Raw genomic sequence first — 13450 nt, 5'->3', positions numbered from 1 at the left:
CAGGCTTTTTAATAACTCAAGACAGTAAGTATGAAGAGGATGAATACAAACCCTTGCATAGAGAAGCTAACAGATGGGTGAGACCTCTCTGAAACAGCTTTTCTATCCCACATAGCTTCATCAAATGCCCTCACTACCCCATGGATCCAGAGAGTCATCTCCAATGCAATCTCCTCCATCCCCTCCAAAACCACAGATGAGTTCCTCCTGAACACTACCAGTCCACCACTGAGAATCCTGAAGCCTGTCTGAAACTTTGGGCAAGTTATCAACCACCAGAACAAACCTCTCATCTCTGGCTCTGCAGCTAGCAAATGCAACTTCCAAATGATATTCATAAAGAAAATCAATTTTTCAGTGTCTTTGTTCTCAGCTGGAGCTAGGCTGGCACTATGAGCAGATAATTGCAACACTTGAGTCCTTCACTCACATCATATGAAAATCACAACACCCTGCAGCCATAATCTGTGCTGTAAGTTGTTCTGGAGACAGAGAAAAACCTAAGTGCTGTTCTCAGAGATCATAATTTGTTCCATCTACAAAATTCACCCATCAAAGTAATTATATGGACCCAAAGTCCTAGAAGCACATGGTATCATCAGCTGGTCATCTGCAAAATTCCACCTCCTGGCTAGAAACTGGCTTGAATGCAGTTAAACAGCTCTGCTAGATCACTCCATTAGTGAAAAAAACCCAAAAAGTTAAAACAAAGCCACTTAATCTCACATATTATGATGGTCATCTCACTTCTTTGATAGAAAACTTCACCAAAAAGCAGCTGGAGAGCTGCCAGGGAGTCCTGAGTTGGCTTTGAAGCATGTTTGCCACAACAGTCTCATACCAGAGCCCTGTCGCTCCCCTCGTAGTGATCCATAAATAGAAATACAGACAAAATCTCCAAACTGTTCCCCTTCAGAAGGAAAGTTTGTGGTGCTGCTTTCAATGAGACATTGGGAAAAAGAAAATCCTGGTTTTGGATGCATTGGTTCAGTGGTTTCTGTGGGTACCAAACCCAACTGGAAGGAGTGACCAGGGTAGGCTGCTCTTCACAGATGAACCCACTTCCCCCCTCAAGAACATGCTGGGAACACACATCTGCTGCCCTGCAAGATTTCTTCCTGCCCCACGATCCTGTTGGTCTGCTGTTGTAGTGGAGGCTGGCAAGGATTTTGTTTTGGAAAAAAAAGAGATCTTCCTTCCACATCTACCAGCAGGCAGTTGGCAGCTCAGCACGGGGTCACCCGAGGTGGAGAGCACTTCATCCCAAGGCCACGTTTCAGGCATGCAAGCTATCTGCAGTCGCCTGTGGTTGACCTCCAAACACACCCCCTGGACCTCTGGAGCCCTCTGGCTCCTGCCTCCCCTCACATGCACAGCCTGTCCCACCGTGGTGCATGCTGTAAGGTGAAGCTCATGATTCAGTGTTGGCCTGGAGATGCCAGCCCTGCTTCTGCTCTCCTTTCAGCCAGGGAAAGGTCACTAAGAAAAGAATTACGGAGTCTTTTAGGTTCAAAAAGACCTTTAAAATCATCAAGTTGAACCATTAACTCAGTGCTACTAAGTTACCACTAACCCATGTCCCTCAGCACCACATCTACACAGCTTCTAAACCCCTCCAGGGATGGGGACTCCACCACTGCCCTGGGCAGCCTGGGAAAAGCCCTTCTGGGGAAGAAATTGTTCCTCAGGTCCAACCTAAACCTCCCCTGGAACAACTTGAGGCTGTTTCCTCTTGTCCTATCACTTGTTCCTTGGGAGCAGAGCCCGACCCCCCCCCGGCTCCAGGCTCCTGTCAGGAGCTGTGCAGAGCCAGAAGGGCTCCCCTGAGCCTCCTTTGCTCCCGGCTCAGCACCCCCAGCTCCCTCAGCTGCTCCTCACCACACTTGGGCTCTAGACCCTTCCCCAGCTTCGATCACCTTCTCTGGACCCACTCCAGCCCCTCAAGGTCCTTCTTGGAGTGAGTGGCCCAAAACTGACCCCACGATTCAAGGTGCAGCCTCCCCAGTGCTGACTGCAGGGGACAATCCTGCCCTGCTCCTGCTGGCCACACCAGTGCTGACACAAGCCATGGTGCTGGTCACCTGCTTGGCCAGCTGGGCACACGCTGAGCTGTGCAGAAGGGGGATGGAGCTGAGCTGGGACTTTTGAAGCAGCCCTGACTCAGGCAGCCTTGGTGGGGTGTGTGGAGCAGAGGGTACTGCTCTGCTCTCTGCAGTGCCCCGGGAGGGAAGGTCACATCTCCAGCAGAACTTTCTCCTCCCAGCCCAGAGGCACACACCGTTCCATTTGCCAGGGCCCCTTTGGGGGCACACACCAGCAGTGCCTGGTGGCCTCAGAGCTCCCAGGGAGCAATTCTGGAGGCTGAGGAAGTGTGAGCAGATCCATATTTTGTTTGGATGGAGGTGAACACTGCTGTGTGCACTCAAAAAGAGTTTTTAAACATCACCTGCTGGCATCGACCACCCATCAGCAGGAGTCTTGGAAGATCAGGGTCTGCTCTGCTTCCACACAGCTGCTCTCACAAACCCTGCAGGAGGAATTTCAAACAAAAGGATCTTTTCACCTTTTCAATGACTGAGTTCTGAGGGTTTAGGCTGGCTCAGCATGCCCATGCCACCAGGAACATCTCACCCCCACAGGCTATTTCAACAACCCGAGCTTAAGTCTCCTGCTTCAGTGAAAGGAAGATACCAATCTTTGCAATGCATTAAAGCCTCGTGGAAACAAAACCCAACACCCCAGACCCAAGGCTGCTCAGGACCCTCACTGGTGAGCAGGTCAGAGCTCTTGGCAGACCACAGAACCCCACGGAGATGTGCTCAGGCTGCTGGGGCTGAGCTTCAGAGGCAAACCCTGGCTGTCACTCCTGGGCTTGCATGAAGAGCATCAACGTGCACGTTGGGATGGAGCCCAGCTCCTCTGCTTCATGATTTGTTTCCCTGGGCAAGCACTCCCAGGGCTGTCCTGTGAGGAGGAACGTGCCTGCTGCTGCAGCAGGAACCTCAGAGGGTGGGGAGGCTGCGTGTGGCCACAGAGAGGGTGGGATGGCCGTGCTTGGAAGCAGGAGGTCAGCAGACACGATTAGCAGGACAGGAGATGCTAATCCCCCAGTAATAAGCCTTGCAGCCCTGCCAGGCACTGCCCCTGCCAGGCACTGCCCCTGCCAGGCACTGCCCCTGCCCTGCAGCAGCAGCACGGCCAAAGGCAAGGTCAATAGCTGAGGCCTCAGTGGGCAAGGACAACAGCCACGTCCTTGGCCTTGACCCATCTCAAGCCCCTGCAGGTGGAAGGCTCAAGGCTGGGAAAAGGGACACTTCTTGCCTTTGAGCCTTTTATGCTAAATATGACAGAAAACCCTTTCCTTTAGCTCCCCCAGACGAGGTGGAGGTTGGCACTGGGAGGCTCTTGGCCAACAGCTGGACTCCACCACTGGGAGCAGCAGGGAAGCTGGTAGCCAGCCAGCTCACCCCTCAGGAGCAGCAGGGCTGGGGAGGGCAGGCTGCTCTGGGGAGATCTGAGGTTGCTCTGGGTGATTTTGCTCCTCACAGGGCAGAGTCTGTCTCCTTCAAAAACAGCCAGCACCCTCCCATCCCCTGCACGTGTGGCACAGAAAAATCAAACAAGGTTTGGAGCAGAGAGGGGTCAGACTATGTGAGGCTAGAAAAGGCTGCACAAGTGACAGCTTTCAGAAGAAAGATACAACTCCTCACTGCCACCAGAAGCCCAGGCTGCTGCCATCAGACACCAGCCATTCCAGTGCATGAACAAGACCCTTCAGCACCAGCAACCTGCTGAGCTCCTGCTTGGTCCATCTTTCTCTCCCTGCAGGCTCAGCTGCTGCTCCAAAAGCTGCCTCATAAAAGTGCCTATTTGGGCAAAAGAAAAAAGCAGAGGCTGGAAGCTGTCTGCTAGACGTGCACCTGACAGCAGCCAAACCACCACTCTGCAAGCAGGAGTCCCCCTCTGAATCCCACACATCATGTTCTGTTCCAGCTGGAAAGGCTACTGGGCTTTGTTACCCCAAAAAATCAAAATGATATTGTGAAAGTATTTGAAATGACAGGGGAATGAAAACTCACAGGTTTGCAGGCAGCTTAAAAATCTAGATGGCAAAACTCTGAGATTTGCTCCTTTCTGAAAGGGAACCAAGGAACCTCAAAGGCTCAAACAAGTCAGGAATAAAGCCTGGGAGGAAATAAAAATAAACAGATAGGCTTAAATTTAACTCAGCATTAATAAAGCTTTAGAAAGGATTAGGTTAAGCTTGAAAAACACATTCAGTTTGATTCAGCAGCTTGTTTGGGTTTTCCTGCAGACTGCAGGAGAGAGCTGGTGGCAGATCTCTCCGTTTGCAGTGACAACAGGCTGGTGGAGCCATGGGCAGGGTGAGAGCTACCGTGGAGGGACAGGCACTCCCTTCTCTGGGATGGATGGAGCTCTGCTCCCAGGGGCTTTGGGCTGGGGAGTAACTGCTTTAAACTAAAAGAGGGAGATTCAGACTAGATCTAAGGAAGACTTTTTTTCCAAAGAAGGTGGTGAGCCCTTGGCCCAGGTTGCCCATCCCTGGAACCATCCCAGGTGAGGTTGGCTGGGGCTCTGAGCAACCTGCTCTAGCTGCAGATGTCCCTGCTCCCTGCAGGGGTTGGACTAGATGACCTTGAAAGGTCCCTTCAACCCAAACCAGTGTGATGCTGTAAGTTGCACTCAGTCACTGCACATGGCAATCATTCCAGCTTCATTTGCATTTACTAAATGAGAAGTGCTTCAGAGTGCTGCTGCTGTGCTTCTCCACAGCCACTGGACTCTACTGGGGTTAAAGTCTTCCCCATGTCTGTGGTTAGGACCAAGAGAAGCCCTCACTCTCCCTGCTCTGATCCCATGGCAGTTTGCATCAGCACTGAAAATAAAAGCCCAGCATTTATTACGTGCATTGCAGCAGAGAGGAAGGGCTTGCCCAGCTCAAGGGCTCATAAAGACAGATTTTAAGCTCCTCAAAGCAAGAACCAGTCAAACAAAGCAGGGATGAAGGGACATTAAAGTCTCTTGCCCGTGGAGCAGAGGAGGACAAGGGTGGAGGATGGAAGAACGCTTGTCCTGCAGATCCATCAGCATCTCATCCCTCTACCTTCAGAGTGTCCTCAAATCAACCCCATCCAGGACACAGAAAAATAAAATCAGAACATCATACTTAATGACCAAGACGTGAATAATAAACCACAGAAAATAACATCCCAGCCAAGCAGGAAAGCCAGGAGCTGTGCAGTCATGGTTACAAGGGACTGACCCGTTTCTCTTGCTGAGGGAGGACTTCTCAGGCACGGCCTCCAAGAGCAAAGGATGAAACAAGCTACAGTGGAGTTTCTAGGACAATTAGATCAAGGGACTCGCTTGGTTTTCCATGTGATGCTGAGTGTTACAAACAGGGATTTCTGCTGATACCAGCTATGACCTGTGTCAGCTTAAGCTGAAGATCAGAGCGATCCTACCGCTGGCTCCGCTGGGGTTGCTCCAGTGTTACAAAGGGACTTACTCGTAGGGTTGGGTCTGGCTTGGGGAGATCCTGGTGTCTGGAAATCATCAATTGGAAAGGGGCAAACCCATCAAAAGCCCTGGTGTTAATTCAACACGGGTGCTTTTCAAACCACTCTTCTCCCAGCACTGAAGGCCAAGGCTCTTTTTAAACCCCACCAGATCAATTGCCTTCCTTGGGAACATCAGCACAGAGTAATGACCAAAATAAGTCCCATCCCCTGTCCCCATCGACTGCACACCAAACATCTCCACACACCATAGAAACAAGCTCTGGCTGCTCAATACCTTTGAGTGCTTCAGCTGCTTTGAATTGCAAGTGCTTGGAGAACTGACCCAAGAGGTTCCCCAGCTCCTCTGCTGCCCGGGGAAGGAGCTCGGGATGAAGGACCAAAGTTAGAGTGATTTTTCTCAGCAGTGCTCACAGAATCACTGCTAAACTTCCATGCCTCCTCCTGCACCACAGCTCAGGGGAACCCCCTCCTTTATTCTTCCAGACTTCCCAGCTCTTCCAGCACCAAGGCATGGCTATGTTTTGGAGATAGGCTTTAACAGAGTTTGGGCATAAACCCTTGATTTAAAGATTTTAGTCCAAAATCATCAGCTAAGTAGGATGCAAGGAAACATTTCCCTGCTAGCAACCCATGGGGGAGGAGTTAAAAGTGGGCGGGGAAGGAGCTCGGGATGAAGGACCAAAGTTAGAGTGATTTTTCTCAGCAGTGCTCACAGAATCACTGCTAAACTTCCATGCCTCCTCCTGCACCACAGCTCAGGGGAACCCCCTCCTTTATTCTTCCAGACTTCCCAGCTCTTCCAGCACCAAGGCATGGCTATGTTTTGGAGATAGCTTTAACAGAGTTTGGGCATAAAACCTTGATTTAAGGATTTCAGTCCAAAATCATCAGCTAAGTAGGACGCAAGGAAACATTTCCCTGCTAGCAGCCCATGGGGGAGGAGTTAAAAGTGGGCGTAGCCATGCTGGGCTTCATGCATCCATCCAAACGTGCCCATTTTTACCTCCTGGGGAGAGCACCGTGGAAGGTCTCGCTGGGTTAAGGTCTTTTAAACCAACCAAAGCCAACAACTCACCTGGATTTGGACAATGAGCACCATGCAGAGTGAGAGTCACTCTCCTCATCAGCCACCTCCAGCGAGCAGCCAAGGGACTGACCAGGAGCAGGAGACAACAAACCTGCTGCTAACAGAACAGCCTTAATCCCACCTGGATTAGGCATTTCTAAGGATAACCAGCACATCCCTCATCCTGTTGGAGAAGTGCTGGTAGAGTGGGATGAGGATGCAGGGGCTGTGCAGGTCCAGGAGGTGGGCAGCCCACTGGAGCTAACCCCCCCAGTCCTTCTGGTCAGACTATCTCATTTTCTGTTCAGAGATTTTGAAAATTGAGGCAGGACCCAGGATTAATAGAGCCAGAGGTCTTCCTTGCTGAAGAGGGCTGGAGTAGTCCCCATCCTCTCTGAAGTCTGAGAATCCTGTTGGCATTCAGGAGAGTTCCCATATTGGTGCAACTGTCTTCTACACTGTGGTGTCTTCTCTACTGTGGTCTTTGTTAAAATAGCTCCTGGTGGCTTCCCTGGGCAACTTGTACCACCCATCTGTCCTTGGCAGCAGGGGTACTGCATTTCTCCTGCTTTCTGAGAGCATCTGAGATCCATCCTGGATGCAATGTGCAATCAAGTATTTCCAATATTAGATGAAAATGGGTGACCTGCACAGCAGAGTTTATGAAACAAAGTCCTAGTGTTATAAAGAAAGACAGAAAAATGCTTCAATTCAGGCAACAATTGTAGATCTGACCTAAATGAGAGGTCCAGGCAGGTTCATCACCACCTCCTGCACTGGGGCTGTAACACAGCTTCTCCACCACGGGTGGACATCAAAACTTTTGGTGACTGCTTACACAGTGTTTGGGACCCTCAGGCAGAAAGGGGATGTTGGAAATGTCCCCAGTGCATTAGGAAGTACGGTGCAAGAGATAAACTGGGAGGAGAGACCATGGGAGGACTCCCCCAGCATTCAGTTAGCTTCTTGGGAAGCAAGACTCCCACCTTCAGCTCCACGGCTGAGGCACATCAGTACCTGTAGAAAGTTCTGAGTTCTTCCAGTGCTCAGGCTGTATTAAATTCCACATCACTAGCTTAAGAGTTAATATTAGCAAGTGCCAGCTGCTTTAGTAACCTCAAAGTCAGCGAAGCATTCACCCTTCTGCACCCCAAAGCCCTGTAGCATTTTGCTGGTGCGACAGCCAGCAGATGAAGGGTCCAGACCTGCAAGGGCTTAGAGACACTAAGGGCTGAGAGGTTTGATTGCCAGCTGAAATCTGGCCCCAAATAAAAGCTTATCCTGTCAGCTTACTGCTGGTTGAAATTGGGGTGTGTGTGGGGGGGTCATGGTCCTGCTCACACTCCCCTTTCTGGGTGTTCAATAAGCATCTGGGGTTTGGAATCTCATTTTAAATCTCTTCTTCTCTGAGGTGTCCCCAAGATTGGGATGTCTTGTCCCAACTCCCACACGGTTCCTGAGTGACTCTTCACACTTCTGCTACATTTCCAAACGAGGATCACAGGAGAACCTTAACAGTGTTCAGCAAATCAGTGTATACAAGTTATCCCCTCTCTACCTTCACCAGCTCCTGGGAACTTCTTGGGTCCAACTGGTGCTCTGAGCAACCAGAATCCTTCCTCCTCCATACCTGCACAATCTCACCTTTGCACTTTGGCAGCCTGACAGTTTAAAAACAAATTATTTCCTCATCCAGCCTTCCAGCCTGCTCTAGACAAGATCTCCCTGGTAGGTGAGGAAAGATCCCCAAATTATCCACTGCTTGCTTAATCCACAGTGTGCTTAGGGAAATACATTTAGGCTGGAAGCCTTCCATCTGAAGATAGTCAAAGCTGAATAGCTTCATGTTCTGTGCAGGAATCTTGCCTTTCAGTCGAGAGGCTACAGAGCATCTGAGGATGCAGACAGTAATAACTGACCTGCCACCATCCCATGGTCAGTGAGGAAATCGTGCTCAGAGAGGACAAATCCACAACAGATAATTGTCTCCCAGTTCATGGCCAGCACCCAGACAAGGCTGTGCTTGGGAAGTTACCCAGCTTCATACCCTGAGGGGTCTCAGGTGGAGGGTGCTGGGTGTGCCCTTCCCTGGTGGCAGAGTCTGAGAAGAGTCATACCACAACTCCCTGGGGGCAAGTCCAACACCAGCATCACCACTCTCAATGCTTTCACCATCCATTTGTATGGATTTTAATGAAATAAAAGCCCTAAAACCCCCAAACCAAATCATAGCTAATACCAAACAGATTTAGGAAGCAATTGCTTAAGAGATAAATGTCTATTTTCCCTAAGAAAGTGTTTGTGCTTCTCATTGAGTATGAGGGGTTCAGACAACCCCACAGTGACTTCCCACATGCTGGAGGAGGAAATTTGGACCTCTCTACAGAATTGCTGAAGACAACAACCATCTGAAGAGCAAGCAGTGCCTTCAGAGCTGCCTTTCAACCAGGCACTCCTGCTGCTCAGGCTAGGAAGTTACAGTCACAGCATCCGAGGGGTAAAATCCTGTTTAATGAACTTTTCCAACGATTCTTCTGTGAAAGCATGTTACTTAAGAAGGCTCAGTTTATGGCTAAAATTAGCTATTCCTTATTAGTACTCGAGACCACCAGTGATCTCTGCTCACAGCTCCAGGATGGCAGCTACAGCAGCCTCTCGCTCCTGAAAATGTGTTAGAAATCACAAACTGGCACAAAAAATCTGTTGGAACAATCCCCACAGTGGAAATAAGCCTTGTGAAGGGAAACCCCTCAGCAGTACTATTTTTCCTTAGTTGTTTTTTTTTTCCCAAAGATTTGCCCAAATTAAAATACTGAGCAGGAAAATAACTCTAGTAAAAGTGAAAAAAAAAAGCTCATAATGGAAGAGTTTCAAAATACCTTGATGTTGATTCTATGACTGACTTGTCTCTTGGGGATTTTCACATTTTTTCCTTCCTAACACCTCTTCCAACAAAGCCAGAGGGAAGAAATACACAGCACACAGCTCTGCCCAAGGAAAACGACCAACTGTCCCCTTTAGTGGATTTTCACATTTTTTCCTTCCTAACAACTTCTCCAACAAAGCCAGAGGGAAGAACTACACGGCACACAGCTCTGCCCAAGGGAAATGACCAACTGTCCCCTTTAGGCACAACTGAACAGCAAGAGCCCTGGTGCCAGCAGACCCTGCACACCACGGAGCCACAGGAGCTGCAGGTAATGCAGAACCCTGCAGGGACCTGAGAGTGTCACAGGAGCAGCAGCTTTCCCAGCCTTGGTGGCCTAGAGCTCCTTCTGCAGGGCATCCTTTCCCCAAGGAGCCTAGAAAGGCAGCCAGGTGTTTTCTTCTCACTGGACAGTGCCAGGGAAAAGACAGCGAGCTGCAAGTTAGTATCTTGTTTAAATGTCAGAAAGAGGAAAAATCAACCTTCCTAGATTTCCACTGGCACACAACCTGCTACAGGATTTAATCCTGACCCACCTGGGTCTGCTATTAGGTGCCAAGAGATGCTGATGTGATTATGAGTCCCTTCTTCCATGAAGAACTCTTACTGGACTTGGCTGACCTGCTTTAATACCCATCTTCATTTGCAGGACTTGCCCTGGGAAACTGAATCTGAAATTCTCCCCAAACAAGAAGGCTGACCTCTGAATCACTGAATTATTTAGAATAGCAAAGACCTTTAAGATCAAGTCTGACAGTTACCCCAGCACTGCCAGGTCCCCACCAACCCATGTCCCTCAGCACCACATCTCCACAGCTTGGAAACCCCTCCAGGGGTGGGGACTCCACCACTGCCCTGGGCAGCCTGGCACAGCCCTGGACAACCCTTTTGGGGAAGAAATTGTTCCTGATATCCAACCTAAACCTCCCCTGGTGCAACTTGAGACTGTTGACTCTTGTCCTTTCATTTGCTCCTTGGAAGCCTGACCCCCCCCCTGGCTCCAGGCTCCTGTCAGGAGCTGTGCAGAGCCAGAAGGTCTCCCCTGAGCCTCCTTTGCTCCAGGCTCAGCACCCCCAGCTCCCTCAGCTGCTCCTCCCCACACTTGGGCTCTAGACCCTTCCCCAGCTTCATTGCCCTTCTCTGGACACACTCCAGCCCCTCAAGGTCCTTCTTGTAGTGAGTGGCCCAAAACTGACCCCAGGATTCGAGGGGTGTTCTCCCCAGTGCTGAGTGCAGGGGACAACCCCTGCCCCAGTCCTGCTGGCCACACTAGTGCTGACACAAGCCAGGATGCTGGTGGCCTTTTTGGGCACCTGGGCACATGCTGGCTCACCTTCAGCTGGCTGTCAACCAACACCCCCAGGGCCTCTTCCACTGGGCACTTTCCAGCCATTCTTCCCCCAGCCTGGCACATCACAGGGGCTTGTGATGCAAGTGCAGGACCCATCCCTTGGCCTTGTTGAAGCTCACCCCCCTGACCCAGCCTGGCCAGATCCTCCTGCACGCTTTACAGAGGCTGAAGCAGCTGGAGCTGCTGTAAGTGGAGCTCCTGAGCCTCTCCTCTCTGCTCTGCCAGCCCGTGGAGTGCAGGATTTGCCCCCTTGGGCAGCGTGCCCGAGCAGCATGTTACCCCCACCAACTGCTCATCTGCCTTGAGGGTCTTCTGCTCTCCAAGGGGATTGGTAAGTGCTCCTGACCATTCCAGGAAAGCAATCTGCCTTCAGAAGGATTCAGAGCCTTTGGATGTAATCAAGGAAAAATTAACATCAGAGGTATGGTGAAGTGTAGAAGTTTAGTTCTAAAAAAAAGCCCCAAAAGTTATTTCATCTGAAACCAACCATGGAAGAATGAGAGCAGTGAAGGAGCCTGCAAATTTAGCAAGGCATCTATATACAATATGCCTCACATGTCAAGATCAGCAGCTGATCCTGGCATGAAGGTGTGACAACCACCCTTAGGTTGTTCCAGACCTAGGTAGGAAACAAAGGTCTTTGTCCACTGTCACCTCAGATCACCAGCCTTAAGACAAGTGTCCAAGGATTTAAGTGATTTCCTAACGAAACTCTAATTAAGCTTCTGCTTTCTTCCTAAATCTAGAAGGTACAGGAGTGAGCAGAATAAAGGCACCTGGAGATGCACAGAAGTGTGAGCATGACAGAAATGTGTATGGCAAACTGCCATCATTTTATACACCAAGAGCAAGCCAGGGGAAGGTTCTTCTCATGAAGGTAACTCTTGATTCAGCTGACCTGCTGTAACATCCATCTTCATCTGCAGGACTTGCCCTGGGAAGCTGAACCTGAAATTCTCTCCAGGAGGTTGACGACCTAATCATAGAATTGTTTTAATTGGAAGTGACCTTTTAGAACATCGAGTCCAACCATTAACCCAGTGATGACCTGGCAGTGCTAACCCATGTCCCTCACCCCACATCTCCATGGCTTTTCAATCCCCCCAGGGGTGGGGACTCCACCACTGCCCTGGGCAGCCTGGCACAGCCCTGGACAACCCTTTTGGGGAAGAAATTGTTCCAGATATCCAACCTAAACCTCCCCTGATGCAACTTGAGGCCATTTCCTCTTGTCCTGTCCCTTGTTTCTTGGGAGAACACCGACTCCCACCTGACTCCAACCTTCTTGCAGGGAGCTGTAAAGAAAGGTCTCCCCTGAGCCTCCTTTGCTCCAGGCTGAATAACCCCAAGCTGATCTACAGGCTGCTCACAGGCAGCCATGGAAGAACCAAGCAAAGCACATCTGTTATGAAAGGGCTTCAAACAACCCTTGCAGGTGTCTGCAGCACTGGAGAAAGCAGATTTACAAACCAAGGAGACCAACAAGCACTGACCAAGCTCAGGGGCAGACCCTCTCACCTAAGATGACCACAGGAGCAGTGAGAAAAGCACCTCCTGGCCCTGCAGACATGTTCATCTGCAAACAAAAACTCCATGACCATGCACCCTCTGTTCCTAGAGGATTTCCCTCCCACAGGAGTTATAAGCAGGGACTGATGGATATGACAGAAGATGCTGCTGTCAATTTGACCTGAAGTGATACTGGTATCTTTAAATGCTGTCTCCTGCTATCATCAAAGGTATTAAGTTTAAATAAAAGGAGCTAAACCCACAGAGTATGAAGGGTGCTGATCTGATACCAGTTACCTTAGTATGGTCTGAAGCATCTTTCCACTTACCAGAAAATCTGATCACTCTTTGCTTCCTTATAATATAAAACATTATGCTTACAAAATAAATTTGCTTATTTTGCTGGTACATAAAACAGTAACAGCCTCCCCTTGACATTTCAACTCGGGTCAGAGCCAGCAAAACATCCCTGAGTAGTCAGGAGATGCTAGACAAGAACTCAAAACCTGCATTGTGAGGGAGAAGCCCAAATTCCAGATGCCACCATTTCTTTCTGCCAACACGTGCCATCCCAAAAGCCAACAGAGGACTTGGAGACTCCCCCAGTGTCAATCCCAGCTCATTTCAGAAGCATTTGGTGATGCTTTCTTTTATAAGCATATGTGCTAGTTGTGGCTTATTGAGACTTTCCATATGGTATGTTCCTGCTCTAGCTACAAACAATCAAGGAGGGGAAAAAAAAGACAATTTGGAAATAGAGGAAACAGCAATTCTAGGTTCCTCACAACAATAAACTGGAAAATACTTCACTGTACCAGAGAAACAACAGAGTTTTGAAGTAAAAGGCATAGAACCCAGTTTTTAGTACCTTGTCTTCGATGCTGCCTACCTGTGAGTTGTTGCTACAGGTCCTTGCTGCTGGGTTTTGGGCTCCTGAGAACCACCACAAGGACCTCTCCAGGAGCCAGATGTGGAAAGCTGGTACTTCAGGGGTGGGAAGCTCTGGTTTTCCTGAGGGTGAAAGCTGCTCCCTATTGCCTTCAGCCCAACACTGT

This window comes from Merops nubicus, unplaced genomic scaffold, assembly GCF_000691845.1.
Source record: "Merops nubicus isolate BGI_N331 unplaced genomic scaffold, ASM69184v1 scaffold2783, whole genome shotgun sequence".
NCBI lineage: Eukaryota > Metazoa > Chordata > Aves > Coraciiformes > Meropidae > Merops > Merops nubicus.
The sequence above is the reverse complement of the archived record's forward strand: the minus strand, read 5'-3'. Positions refer to the sequence as shown.